A 14,997-nucleotide genomic window follows, 5' to 3' on the forward strand; every position below is an offset into this window, starting at 1 on the left:
TGTAATTGGCATCACAGAGACATGGCTCCAGGGTGACCAAGGCTGGAACTCAACATCCAGGGTTATTCAACATTTAGGAAGGATAGACAGAAAGGAAAAGGAGGTGGGGTGGCATTGCTGGTTAAGGAGGAAATTAATGCAATAGTAAGAAAGGACATTAGCTTGGATGATGTGGAATCGGTATGGGTGGAGCTGCGGAATACCAAAGGGGCAGAAAACGCTAGTGGGAGTTGAGTACAGACCACTAAACAATAGTAGTAAGGTTGGGGACAGCATCAAACAAGAAATTAGGGATGCATGCAATAAAGGTACAGCAGTTATCATGGGTGACTTTAATCTATATACTGATTGGGCTAACTAAACTGGTAGCAATGCGGTGGAGAAGGATTTCCTGGAGTGTATTAGAGATGATTTTCTAGACCAATATGTCGAGGAACCAACCAGTGAGCTGGCCATCCTAGACTGGGAGATGTGCTATGAGAAAGGATGAATTAGCAATCTTGTTGTGCGCGACCCCTTGGGGAAGAGTGACCATAATATGGTAGAATTCTTTATTAGGATGGAGAGTGACACAGTTAATTCAGAAACTAGGGTCCTGAATTTAAGAAAGGTAACTTCGATGGTTTGAGGCGTGAATTGACTAGAATAGACTAGCAAATGATACTTAAAGGGTTGACGGTGGATAGGCAATGGCAAACATTTAAAGATCACATGGATGAAATCCAGCAATTGTACATCCCTGTCTGGAGTAAAAATAAAACGGGGAAGGTGGCTCAACCGTGGCTAACAAGGAAAATTAAGGATAGTGTTAAATCGAAGGAATATAAATTGGCTAGAAAAAGCAGCAGACGTGAGGACTGGGAGAAATTTAGAATTCAGCAGAGGAGGCCAAAGGGTTTAATTAAGAAGGGGAAAATAGAGTACGAGAAGAAGCTTGCCGGGAACATAAAAACTGACTGCAAAAGCTTCTATAGATAAGTAAAGAGAAAAAGATTAGTGAAGACAAACGTAGGTCCCTTGCAGTCGGATTCAGGTGTATTTATAATGGGGAACAAAGAAATGGCAGACCAATTGAACAAATACTTTGGTTCTGTCTTCACGAAGAAAGACACAAATAACCTTCTGGAAGTACGAGGGGACCAAGGGTCTAGTGAGAAGAATAATATCCTTATTAGGCGGGAAATTGTGTTAGGGAAATTGATGGGATTGAAGGTCGTTAAATCCCTGGGGCCTGATAGTCTGCATCCCAGAGTACTTAAGGAAGTGGCCCTAGAAATAGTGGATGCATTGGTGATCATTTTCCAACAGTCTATCGACTCAGGATCAGTTCCTATGGACTGGAGGGTAGCTAATGTAACACCATTTTTTAAAAGGGATGGAGAGAGAAAGCAGGTAATTATAGACCAGTTAGCCTGACATCAGTGGTGGGGAAAATGTTGGAATCAATCATTAAGGATGAAATAGCAGCACATTTGGAAAGCAGTGACAGGATCGGTCCAAGTCAGCATGGATTTATGAAGAGGAAATCATGTTTGACAAATTTTCTGAAATTTTTTGAGGATGTAACTAATAGAGTGGACAAGGGAGAACTCGTGAATGTGGTGTATTTGGACTTTCAAAGGTCTTTTGACAAGGTCCCACACATGAGGTTGTTGTGCAAAATCAAAGCACATGGTATTGGGGGTAATATACTGACGTGGATAGAGAACTGGTTGGCAGACAGGAAGCAGAGAGTCGGGATAAACGGGTCCTTTTCAGAATGGCAGGCAGTGACTAGTGGAGTGCCGCAGGGCTCAGTGCTGGGACCCCAGCTCTTTACAATATACATCAATGATTTGGATGAAGGAATTGAGTGTAATATCTTCAAGTGTGCAGATGGGTGGGTGGTGGTGTGAGCTGTGAGGGGGATGCTAAGAGGCTGCAGGGTGACTTAAACAGGTTAGGTGAGTGGGCAAATGCATGGCAGATGCAGTATAATGTGGATAAATGTGATTTTATCCACTTTGGGGACAAAACCACAAAGACAGAATATTATCTGAATGGTGGCAGATTAGGAAAAGGGGAGGTGCAACGATTTCTGGGTGTCATGGTTCATCAGTCATTGAAAGTTGGCATACAGGTACAGCAGGCGGTAAAGAAGGCAAATGGTATGTTGGCCTTCATAGCTAGAGGATTTGAGTATAGGAGCAGGGAGGTCTTACTGCAGTTGTACAGGGCTTTAATGAGGCCTCATCTGGAATATTGTGTTCAGTTTTGGTCTCCTAATCAGAGGAAGGACGTTCTTGCTATTGAGGGAGTGCAACGAAGGTTCGCCAGATTGATTCCCGGGATGGCTGGACTGAGATATAAGGGTGGATCAACTGGGCCTTGATGCATTGGAGTTTGGAAGAATGAGACGGGATCTCATAGAAACATACAAGATTCTGACGGGACGGGACGGGTTAGATGCGGGAAGATTGTTCCCGATGTTGGGGAAGTTCAGAACCAGGGGACACAGTCTTAGGATAAGGGGTAGGCCATTTAGGACTGAGATGAGGAGAAACTTCTTCACTCAGAGAGTTGTTAACCTGTGGAATTCCCTACCGCAAAGAGTTGTTGATGCCAGTTCATTGGCTATATTCAAGAGGGAATTATATATGGCCCTTACGGCTAAGGGGATCAAGGCAAGGAGTATGGAGAGAAAGCAGGAAAGGGGTACTGAGGGAATGATCAGCCATGATCTTACTGAATGGTGGTGCAGGCTCGAAGGGCCGAATGGCCGACTCCTGCATCTATTTTCTATGTTTCTAACCAGAAAGGTGGGAGTGGAACTAACCAAGGGCAGCGTGAAGAAGTTGGTAAATGGAGTAAATTAGCCGACAAGGTCAAATTTCTTAGAATCTCACTGTCAGGGTTCACGCATGGAGAACAAACATTTGTGCACGGCACTAGATAGCCAACGGCACCTGTGAAACTGTCCCCACCACGAGTTGGTGTCAATTGGAGAGGTTGAACGCAAGTATGGGAGAGCAAACGGGAACAAATTCATGCTCAAATGCATTCTGAGATTAGCGAGCAGACTCCATTTATAGATTGCCCAGTTATGGAAACTGAATCTGAAACAATGTCCAGGTGGTTCCCTCGTCTGTTTGGCATCCCAACTGATATGTTGTCACTGTGATGAAATTGGAGTTACGCTGATCCAATGCCCTGCAAATCAAATGAGAGGTAAATTCAGACTTTGAAAGAACTGACAAATGTTAATCTTGTTACTTGAACAATCTGTCACAAATGGCCATCGGCCTCAAAGGGCCAAAGCGCAAAACGTGGAGATAATCCATGCTGCGAATTCTTATTTTGTTTTGTTTTTTGTTAAAATTTATGAGTCTACAAATGTAATACTTTATGAGGAAACACAGCTTAAAAAAATTAAACGTTGCCTAGAGTCATCTATCGTCTAACGAAGTTTCAAATGAAAAAGATGAAAGATTAAGTCTCTTTTATGGTCCGGGAACTGTATATGCATTATACAATTTCCTTCAAAATTATGAGAACAGCAGATAAAAGGAAAATGTTCAGCCTTCTGAAGAGATGCCATTGTCCTTTTGTGTGATCTACCCACATTGCACTGAGTGCGAAAGCAGGTGTTGGTACACCCGGAATACAGCACTTGGGCGCAGCGCACGGGAACTGTGTGCTATGTTACACTTCGACTTTGCTTATCTTACTCCTGATCAAAGTGAGATTAAACCGGGAATTCAGGCGTACAGTTATTTTCTTATTCCCCACACCAGCCACATTGTGGCCTCTCTGAATGAGATTGACAATTTAGAACCAAATTAGAGAATAATGTAGACTGAAACCACCAAAACTCATTTCACAAATGGATTTTACAGGGGAGACTTTAAATCCCATCAATGTAGCCCTGATTCAAACCCCAATCCCAGATATTAAAGGCCGGTGTCCAACCGTTTGCGCAACTCAGTTTCCTCAACCTGCAAATTCAACTTTTTTAAGAGTGTCACAGGCAGTGTTCCTTTTAACAAAGTATTTTTAAGTGATAAAACAATTTTTTTGTCTTCAGTAATATTTTAAATGTGAGATTAACCTCAGCTTTGCTTTCGGTGTCTTGATTCTTTTGAGAACAAGTCGATCAAACAATGAGCACTGGTGAAGGTTTGTGGTACTAGATGCAGACAGTGATCGCTTGACGTTTAATCTTTAGGTCGCCTGCTCTGCACGGTTCCTGTTTAGGAAGAGCAACCTTCGCCCTTTTACCAATTGTAGCGGGTCAGGGGTGCCGTTAAACATCAGGAAATGTGGAGCACAGCAGACGGAGGGTGAGCTGCACACCTCCTGTCGGCTGCGTTCATGTAATAAAAAAACTCCTTGAAACATCTTACGATGCTCTCATCTGTGTAAGTACAGTAATGAGTCTTGCAAGGATGCACCGCATCGTTAACTGCTGTGAGACCTGCAGATAAATCACAGATACCTACACGTGCCTTGTGAATACTTTGATGCATCCTGCATAGCATAGGCTTCTGCTACTTTGCAAACCTTTTGACATACTTTAGGAATACTGGACTATGTAGTGTGTGAAAACACTCTTAATATTTCAATATACTGAATACTTTTATATATTCTACGAACACTATGTCAACACAATGATATACTTCAATATACTTTGCGAATACGCACGTCCAGTTGTCATGGTTTAAGCTGTAGGTATCTGCAATGTCCAATCACTTTTACCACAGGTGTTAAACCCTTCAAGGACACAACAGTAACAACTTGCAGTTATGTAACATCTTTAATGTAGAAAAGATCCTAAGGCACTTTACAAAAGAGGTTGAGAAAATAAATAAAAGTGTCCTAGTTGGAGAGTTCGGAAAGGCGACTGAAAGCTTGGTCAAAAATATGGGCTTTGAGAAGGTTTTTAAAGGTGGGAAGATAAGTAGAGAAGCAACGAGGTTTCGGCAGCAAGTTCCAAACAGTTGGGATGAGGTGGCTGAAGGCTATGTCACGAACATTAGAGCAAAGGAAGAGAGGTTGGCAGAAGTGATGGACTTAGAAATTACTGGACAGAGATGCAAGAAATGAATTCTCTCGGCTGACCTTGCGACACGGTCTCCCGCCAGAAAATATTAATTTTGGATTTGGTGCATTATTTGGTCATTTTGCAGCCTATTTTAATTCTGCCTTTTTGTTGAAAAATGATTTATCCTGGTAGAATTATGGAAATGTTAAACGTCAAATCAAAAGTATCTCCAGGGAATTCAGTACAACTTTATAGGGTTCAGGTCCCGTCATTGGAAATCCAACTCCAGGTACATCATCTTAATTTGTGAAATGAAACTTTTTACAGCACACCTACAATAATACGGCATTCTACATTCACAAAAAAAAATTGGCTAACTGTAGTATCTGTCTCTGTGCCAGACTACATGCCAGCCCAGAGTCAGGCAGGGGATTAACTTGATTGATAACTGATATGACTATTTTATTGGTAACTAGTCTTTAGGAGAGCTAACAGTGAGTCAATATCATCATTAGAACTAAGTTCTGATCAAGGGTGACACTGAGATCCATCGCTTCCTCTTTTGGGAACTTGCATTTCAACCATATTTTGATTGTTAAAATCTTAAAACACATGAGGCTGGAAATTACTGTTGCCGATATTAATGGACACGCTCTTAATAACGGTATGACTTTTAACTGTCTACCATCTTGTGGAGACATTGACTCATTTAAAATAAACAGATTAATTCCTGTCAAAAGGGTTTGCAATCATTAAAAAGAAAACTCATGTGCATGAAAATGTTTGCAGGCACCGGGAGCTGAAGTGTGTGCTTTCAGGTGGATCTGACTGATTGACTCCAATCTAGGGTTACAATCTATTCTATTCCTATTGATTTACTAATGTCAGTCCTCACAGTTCCCCATCGATGCTGACCACCCTTACATGGACAGTACAAGCAGTTTCCCTGCTTCGGGATCTCTGCTGCAAGCCCGTACGCAAACTGAGAACAGCTTTCAATGTTATGGAAATATTGTTTTTAATTATGCAAAATTCATCATCACTCCAACTCCACACTCTATTTTATATCCAAACTCCGGCAAATCCACAAATGTCGTGACAGGAATGCTCAAATCAATGCAAGTAATGAAGCCATACCAGAAAACGTCTTATCGCAAATATACAGCTGCAACCAGTCTGGACGACAATCAACCTTCAAATGTGAAAATTCCTAAGTACACCACGGAAAGTTGTTTTAAAGAAAAGGTGAAAGTTTAAAAAAACTACATTTTGCATCTTATTTGTTATATATAACATCTTAAGGGACAAATACTAAATAAACATGCTTGTAACTGCAACTCTCAGAAACCATCAGCTTATCTTATGTGTGAGAAACATAACCTGTTTTTATATTTGTTCTAGGGATGTGGGGGGCACTGGCAAGGCCACATTTATTGCTCATCCCTAGTTGTCCTAAGGGCAGTAAGAATCAACTAACTGGTGTGTAGAGTCAGTGTCGAGCTAGCAGGTCCCTTCTCTGAAGAACATTAGTGAACTACTTGGATTTTTCCAACAATCAGCAGCTTTCATGTTAATTTTTCTGGTGTTAGCCCATAAATCCCCGAAGCTGATGAAGCATAGAGGCTGGGCAGGAGAGCACTGGAATAGTCAAGTCTGGAGGTAACAAAAGCATGGAAGATCACAGTGACTAGCCAACCTATTTTTATTTTCTCCCTGTGGAATTTCTCCCTGTGATGGGGACTTAACATTTGCTGAGAGTGTCCTCTGCCCTTATAGCATAAACAAAACCTGGTCTGATTTTGCTTGGAATTGTAGGCTCCAACATGCTGTTATTCAGTGTTGAGTACAAAACCAAGGAAAAGTTTCAGCCTTCCTTATACTTGGTGCAAATATGTTGATTACAGTTGCTGGAGCTGAAAAAACTCATCTATCAGACTGAGTTAGCTAAGCATTGTAAACTAATCCCTCATTAGAGGGAGAGATCGATAGAACTGCTGCTTTGTGAAGAAGTCAGATACCAAAAAATGACACTTGGCTCTTAACAAAGTCGTCCTGAATTATTTGAAGTCTTTCGTTCCTTAAACAATGCATGTGAGGCTAGCTAACTGTACACCATGTTTTGTACCTCTGTCTATATGTACATGCGAGTGCTGTGCAACCATTTAGTATCTTGATATGGATACAAAAATGAATATATGCGCGTCTGTGCTTACATATACATAGGGGAAAAATTTGTGTCATTTGCGCCTCCCGTTAGCGCCCCCGGCAACGCTACCGACTCCCCTGAAATTTCGCGGGAGTTTAGCAGTGGCGGAACCAGTAGTGTCCCGTGCCACTGCGCTGGCGATGGTGACATCATCACCATGCGCAGTGACCTGTTTTTACCCTGGAGTGAAAATTCGGCAGGGTCCCATGAAGCTGCTGTGAGCCACGCTTGTGACAGCTTCACGGGGCGGGTACTGAGCTGTAGGCCATTCGCGGGGCGACAATTAAAGGGGAAGTGCGGCAGTAAAAAAACATTGGCTGCGATTTTCTAGCCCGGCACTCCGCTCGTGTGCTGGGCTGCTGCCATGGCACCCCGCTCCCTGGCGTTCCAGCGATGGCTGCGTTTCCCACCCGTAGAGTCGGCAGCTTGGCCCTCCCCTTTAATGGAAGGGGAGAGCCCCCGTCTACCCGCCAGCGCTACATGTCCCACCGCGTAACGCTGGAAACTTCGCGTGCATTTGCGCCCCGTTCCCGCCCCCGCCCCCGACAGGAAGTGGGGTGCGATATACTGCGCTCCACTTCCTGTCGGGGGCAGTAAGCCCATAGCTTACAGTGTTGTACCGAATTTCACCCCGTTAGAATTACATTAAATGTATATCACAGAAATAAGCCATTCAGCCCAATTGTTCTATGTCAACAACAACAACACCTTGGTATTATATAGCGATTTTAACGTGGTGAAACATCCCAAGGTGCTTCACAGGAGTATTATGAGATAAAATAATTTGACACCGAGCTGCATAAGTAGAAATTAGCGCAGGTGACTAAAGGCTTGGTCAAAGGGATATGTTTTAAGGAACATCTTGAAGGAGGAAAGAGAGATGTCTATACTCCACACGAACCACCGATCAATTTAATTACCTCTTCTTACCCTGCCCTCATATTCCCTTCTCCCTCATGTAAGTATCAAGCCTCCTCTTAAATGCATCAACGCTCTTTGCTTTGACCACTCCTTGTAGACTTGATAAGTAAACATGGATGAAAATAAAAATCTTTAAAAAAATTGCAGAAAGTAACCATAGCAGAAAAGAGAAACAGTTGATCCTCTGTGTATACTTCAGGGCTGAGGAACAATATTCATCCTGCTGAAATAAACATTGAACCCTGTGGTATCTAATGATCTCACATGTTTGGCACACATTGTAGAGACATTTCTGAACACTGTGTTGTCTCTGCTGCCGCCTGCTTTTGGCCAAACCGCTCAGATCCAGCTGGAATACGCTTTATAAAAATTCTCATTGTGGTGAGGAAGATGTGGAATGAAATTGTAAATATGTTTATTAAATAACAGTTGAAGATTTCACTAACACCTCGCACAGATGCTATCTTCCTGTAAGATCATTTTTATGTATGAAGATTGGTGCCAGGAGATTTCAGCTGTATCAGGGGAAGGTGAGAGGAATAACTAATTTCCCTGATATATTCCCTTGTAACCTCTCCCCAGAGTCATAATGTGTTATTCCGATTAAGAACCAATAACTTTTGAACTGTCACAATGAACCCGAGGCAAAAATAAAAAAACATTGCTACAACATAATGGAAGGGTCCTGATCCCACCCGGGATTAGTGGTGATTTAGGAGCAGCTGATGATTTTCACACCTTTCTTATAGTGAAAGCCTACCTCAGAAGGAGGTAAGTGGCATGACAGAGAATACTTCATATTTGTCATGGGCTTCTTGTGTGTATCTGTGTGTGTGTGTATGTGTATCTGTGTGTGCATCGGTGTATGTGCGTGTGTGCATATCTGTGTGTGTGTATCTGTGTGTGTGTGTGTATCTGTGTATGTGTGTGTGAATCTGTATGTGAGTATGTGTATCTGTGTGTGTGTATGTATGTGTGTGTGTGTCTGTGTATCTGTGTCTGTGTATCTGTGTATCTGTGTGTGTATGTATGTGTGTGTGTGTCTGTGTATCTGTGTCTGTGTATCTGTGTATCTGTGTGTGTATCTGTGTGTGCGTGTGTGTGTGTATCTGTGTGTGTGTGTATATATCTGTATGTGAGTATGTGTATCTGTGTGTGTGTCTCTGTGTGTGTGTGTATCGGTGTATGTGTGGGTGTGTGTGTGTGTATCTGTATGTGTGTCTGTGTATCTGTGTGTGTGTGTATCTGTGTGTGTGTGGGTGTGTGAAGAGGAGCAGAAGCAGAGGGAGGGAAGAGAGGAACAAGTATACAGGAATAGAAAGCAAATGGTGCGAGTGAGAAAGTAAGGCAGGAATAGGTATAGAGATGGAGAGAGAGATAGAGGGAAGTAATGGCAGAAAGGGAGTGTCAGGTATAGAAAGAAAGAGAATGGATGTTTCGGGCAGGCTTAGTTCGTTGAACAGCTGAGAGCTATCAATAGATGAAACGTTTTTTGGTTCAGTAAATGTGATATCTGCACGGCAGTACAAATGCCTTCAGTGTGGTTTTTATGAGGCTGTGCTAATATTTCTCATATTTTTACAAAATGTTTTTGGTTTCTTCTTGATCCACTTAATGATGTGAATGACATAATCGCATTGTGTGGTATGTAAATCCTATTGGGGGTTTTGCTTGATGCCCGCTGTGTTTAGATCCAGACTCATTGCAGCACCCCTTCCGAATTCTTTCCCAGGACCTCAGCGCTGTGGAACTCCTTACAGTTCACAATGCTTCTTTCTTTAAAACCTAAGCTAGGTGCCACCTAATCATTATTTTCTGCTTTATCTCATCCTCTCCCTTCAGCCTTGGTGATTTCCCACACAGCGGAACTTGGGCCTTCACCTAGGCTTCTCAGTAAAGAAAAATACTTTTGCGTCACTGGAAGCCCTTTCAGTGCCACTTATTTTTAATGGGAGGAGGTGGGGTGGTGGGATGCGGGTGGACGCTGCAATTGACTTTTTTTCTCCTTTGTCTCACACTTTTCTGAGCCTCACCGACCAGTCTGGGAGAGTAATGAAGCTGAGACCGACCTCCTCTCCCCACCACAGCCACCTTCCACATAGGTGGAAGATTAAAGCATCCCCATCATGCGACTGTGGAGCTCCTAATCAGACCCTGGGGCATACCATTGAGCAATGCTCTTAGAGGAAATTCGTAGGCAGCCCACACTGGAAGCTTTGACCTGGATATCCAACTTATATATTGACATTTGATTTTCTTTGCTACAACCATGTGGAAGAAGAAGACTGCCCTTAGTTTACCACAAATCAACCAGCTGGAGAGTCACATGGCGAGGGTGCCAATCTCTTTTTACTAATAGGGCACATGGGTGAGAATGCCACCTGCTCCCCCCACCCCCCCCTCGATCCACCACCACTAATTGTGCAGCTGACGACTATCTAAAGTCAGGCCATATGAGGACATAACTCATTTGCGGGCATCGCCTATTGTGACAATTCAGTGGCGAAAGTCTCGCATATCTTGTCATTACTCTTTTCGTAAGCACTGCGTTGTGTTAAAAATAAATACGGCCCGCAAGATTAATGTTTACCTTGCCATGCGTGTATGCGTGCGTTTGTTAAAAGGAAAATGTTTCTCAGTTGAGAAAGGAACCGCGGACAAAAGGATTAGTGTGTTTTTTTTCCTCCTTTTTGTCGCATGTCAATTGGGACATGCTGTGAATTACGAGGAAGCCGTTGGCACGTGATTCAGGGCCGAGGCAGAGTTCATTAGAGAGGGGCCTTTCTATTCATCTCATTTCCATGAAAATCACTATTCAGTGCCTCCTGTCTCCACAATACGCAGAGATTAAAAATAAAATAGACTTTCGCTGGTTGAACCTTTATGAAGCTGTGCTGGTATTTATGTACTTTGTCAAAATAAATAGGTGGTTCCCCTGATTGTAGAGGCACCACCCAGTACAGCACAAAGCCGCACAAATCAGAAGGTCTGCGGTTCAATTTCCATTCTGTGCTGACTTAGCTGATCTAAGCTGGGTTGCATTATAGGACCGCTACAAATGACCTCAGCAGCCCCGGCTTTGGAAGGGAAAACAATTAGCCCGGGGTCTCAGTCCTGATTAGTGTCCAGTGACTCCAGACGGAAATTGTGCACGTGAATGCTGGAGGCTAACAGGAATGGGTTCAGCTATGATGCCCCCACAGTTGAGTAGTCTGCCAGCACTCACAGTCTGGGCTAGAACATGACTAATGGGTACTTGTACAAGGTATCAGAGAGCCAATGGCATAGAACAGTGTCCAATAACAGTCAATGCCTCCAGAGGAGAGTATAAATAAATAAGTAACTAGCATGAAAAATACACTCTGCGATTTATTGACTGAACATGCACCTATTTGTCTCCTACTCCACTGGAAGTGGTTCAATAATATAAAGAGGTATTAGGTGCAAAGATTTCCCCCCCCTCCCTCCCCCTGCCCCCCGTTACTTTAGAAAGCCTGTATATTGTACTGAGTCCCTCTGCCAGTAATTACAGTTGCTAATTTGCAGTGGTAAGTATTAAGAGAGAAAATGAATTATACTGTATTTTGTAACTGGTATTACAGTGATTGTTAATTTGTCAGACTGATTAACTGTGAGCTATAATGTAATTGTATGTACTGTATCTCGTTGGCCCAAGACATATTACAACTACTCTCAGTTGCACTTTGAAGAGCTAACACTCAAGTCATGCATTTACTGCGTTACTTCCTTCCTCGTTACATCAGATAGTGAATTTTCAAGTAAGTTTGCTGTTGAAATATGGACCTTTGTGGATTCCAGTGGAGGAAAGGATCTGAAGTCCTCACGTTCAGACAGCCTACACGTTCACTGTTGAGGCTCCCATTTGAAAAATGGCCACTTGGGAAGTGCAATCATCTCCCTCTGTGCATTCAGGAAAGGAGCAGAGAAACCCGGAAGGTTAATATCCTGAGAATTGTGTAAGTAGCACTGCGCGGAGGTGATACAGCCTCAAGGTCATGTGTATCCAGTATTCCTTCATGCGCTACATTAAGTGCTATTCCTTCACAGCAAATTGCTTCCATGGTGCTCTTATTTATTTAATGAGAATTTTCTATTAGAAGGGGAATGCCCTGTAGGATTTGGTGATGATACGAACATACCCAGATGAGCTTTAGTGAGAAGTCAAAGATGTCAGTTGGGAATGTAAAGTTGTTCACCGTTCTGCTGTGTTAGTGTGCTTCTGGGACTGAGCTGCCCTTGAGCAGAACTCATGGGCAAATCACCTCTTCCTCTCCACATTTAAAAACCTTTCCAAGATCCATCTCTTTGACAAAGTTTTTGGGTGCTCCTCCTGATCGACCCCTTCCTGGCTCAGTGTTAATTTTCCTTGTGCCCTATTTGTGAAACACCTCGGGAATGTTTCTTAATTTTCAAGGTGTTACTGTATACAAATACGAGTTGTTGCTTTGGCGATTGACATTTACTGCTTCTCTCCTCACTGACTTGTACTGGGTACAGCGACATAGATGCTAGCTACCCAATGAGGCCTCCTCAAAGTGACGATTCTTCATGTGTGAATGTAGACAGAGGCTGCCTCTAAACTATTCCACTGCAGAGTAGGGAAGCAGGCTTGGCGAATGGCCGCAGTGCATCATGTAGATGGTAAAACACTGCAGCCACAGTGCATCAGTGGTGGTGGCGGAGACAGGTACAGGGCACAATCACAGAGTTGCCAAGCAAGAAAACAGCTTGATGCCACCTTAATCTTCACTGTTCCAGTGAAAAGTGCTCCCAATATTTCAAGCATTTCTTTATAACTATAACCTCTCATTCCTGGCTTCCTTCCAACAAAATACAATAACAACAACTCGTATTTCTATTGTGCCTTTAACATAGTAAAATGTCCCAAGGTGCTTCATAGGAGCATTCTCAAACAAAATTTGACACCGAGCCAGGCAGAGCGGTTCAGGGAGGGAATTCCAGAGCTTGGGCCTAGGCAGCTGAAGGCACGGCCGTCGTTGGTGGAGCGATTAAAATCGCGGATCCTCAGAAGGCCAGAATTAGAGGAGCGCTGATATCTCAGAAGGTTGTAAGGCTGGAGGAGATCACAGCAATAGGGAGGGGCGAGGCCATGGAGGAATTTGAAAACAAGGATGAGAATTTTAAAATCGAGGTGTTGCTTAACCGGTCGGTGAGCACATGGGTGATGTAAACTTTGTGTGAGGTAGGACAAGAACAACAGAATTTTGGATCACCTCAGGTTTATGGAGGGTAGAAAATGAGAGGCCAGCCAGGTGTGCATTGGAATAGTTAAGTCTAGAGGTAATGAAGGCATAGATGAGGGATTCAGCAGTGGCTGAGCTGGGGCAGGAACGGAGTCAGGCAATATTACGGAGGTGGAAATAGGCGGTCTTAGTGATGGCATGGTCTGAAGCTCATCGCGGGGTGAAATATGACACCAAGGTTGTGAACAGTCTGGTTCAGCCTCAGACAGTTGCCAAGGAGAGGGATGGAGTCAGTGGCGGGGACCGAAAACAATGGCTTTGATCTTTCCAATAAATACTGGTTGTGGCAGCCCTGACAGACACTTTCCTTCTCTCGAACCCTGAGATGCTGAGGCCATTTATAACATGCCTGCTGCTATGCCAGATGAGATCAGCTAACACAGGCCAGGGATCGAACCTGGCACTTTTCTGCTGTGAGAAGCTATGTTCCACAATGGGCAGTGCACCTGCTAACTTCCGTGGTTCCCCAGACTCCTGTCATGCCACCATCCAAGTTTATCTTAAGTAATGACTAACTACCTCAAACCATTAAACCTCATCCCAGATGCAAGTGACAGAGTTTGAGGAATGAGAGCCAGAGAGCACAGAGTGAAAATCTGGATTGACAACGTTAGCTTCTGTCGACTGAAAGGCGATGATTCGGCTTGATTGAAGTCCGAACAAAGCAATTCAGTTCAGGTCAGGGCTAAATGAAGGGTGAGTGAGAGTGAACATTTGAGGTCAAGTACTGTGTTCACCCCCAGAAGATTCATAGGCACGGGAAGAGAATGTGGATGGGATCTTCAGTCTGCCCAGTGTTGACACCTTCTGCTAAGCTTGCAACAGTGATAGCGAGCAAGAAAGGGTGGTCCTTGGGGGTGGGATCACAACTCGAGTTCTGATGTGTGCTTTGTTGCTGCTGAAAATGAACTCGAAAATATTAACAATTAATGTCTTCACATCATAAGATAGAAAACTGTGAGGCTTCTATTTTTGTACCTGGTTTATGTATTGAATAAACATTTCCAGAAGGGCCTAACACATAAACTGATGAATCCTGCCCTATATTGAACGAACAGCAACCCTAGTCCTGCCTTAGGTTTGCAGGGATATATAGGGATATAACTACACAGTTGAGCAACTCTGAAATACAAGGAAAAGATGCAAATGGAAAGACTTGGAGCTGCTGGAGAGTGATTTCAGCATCATGTGGTGTTACAATGGAAATGAGTTATGGGGCTGCGTTCATCTGGCAGATGATGAATGAGGGAGTCAGTGAGATAATTCAGAATGTGAAGGGCCGCGAATTTTCAGGGGGTCGTACGTTAAGCACAAAGGCATCACGCTCAATATGTAAAGTCTCACAGCGACCTCATTTGACACCAGCGCTGGATATTAACTCGCTGCAGCTTGCCATACAACTTCTGCTGCCAGATCCTGAGAGCCAGCGATTCCAGACAGTCTGATTGAATGGTCAATCACGTTTGTATATTAGACCATGAAAATGGACGCTATTTAAGTTCAATGATCGTTCCACAGATATCTACGTTGATAAATATACATATTTTACACTTAAATCAAATAGA

The 14,997-nt window shown here is 43.3% G+C and overlaps 1 long non-coding RNA gene across 1 annotated transcript in view; it reads right to left on the reverse strand.

Annotated features, from left to right (window-relative positions):
• Positions 1–3,119: 3,119 nt before the first annotated feature.
• Positions 3,120–14,997, reverse strand: part of LOC139230178 (uncharacterized) — a 51,047-nt gene continuing 39,169 nt past the window's right edge. Inside the window, exon 3 of the long non-coding RNA XR_011587896.1 lies at positions 3,120–3,189. This is a non-coding gene — a long non-coding RNA (uncharacterized lncRNA). The remainder of the gene's footprint in view (positions 3,190–14,997) is intronic.

This window comes from Pristiophorus japonicus, chromosome 2 (assembly GCF_044704955.1).
Source record: "Pristiophorus japonicus isolate sPriJap1 chromosome 2, sPriJap1.hap1, whole genome shotgun sequence".
NCBI classification, from domain to species: Eukaryota; Metazoa; Chordata; class Chondrichthyes; family Pristiophoridae; genus Pristiophorus; species Pristiophorus japonicus.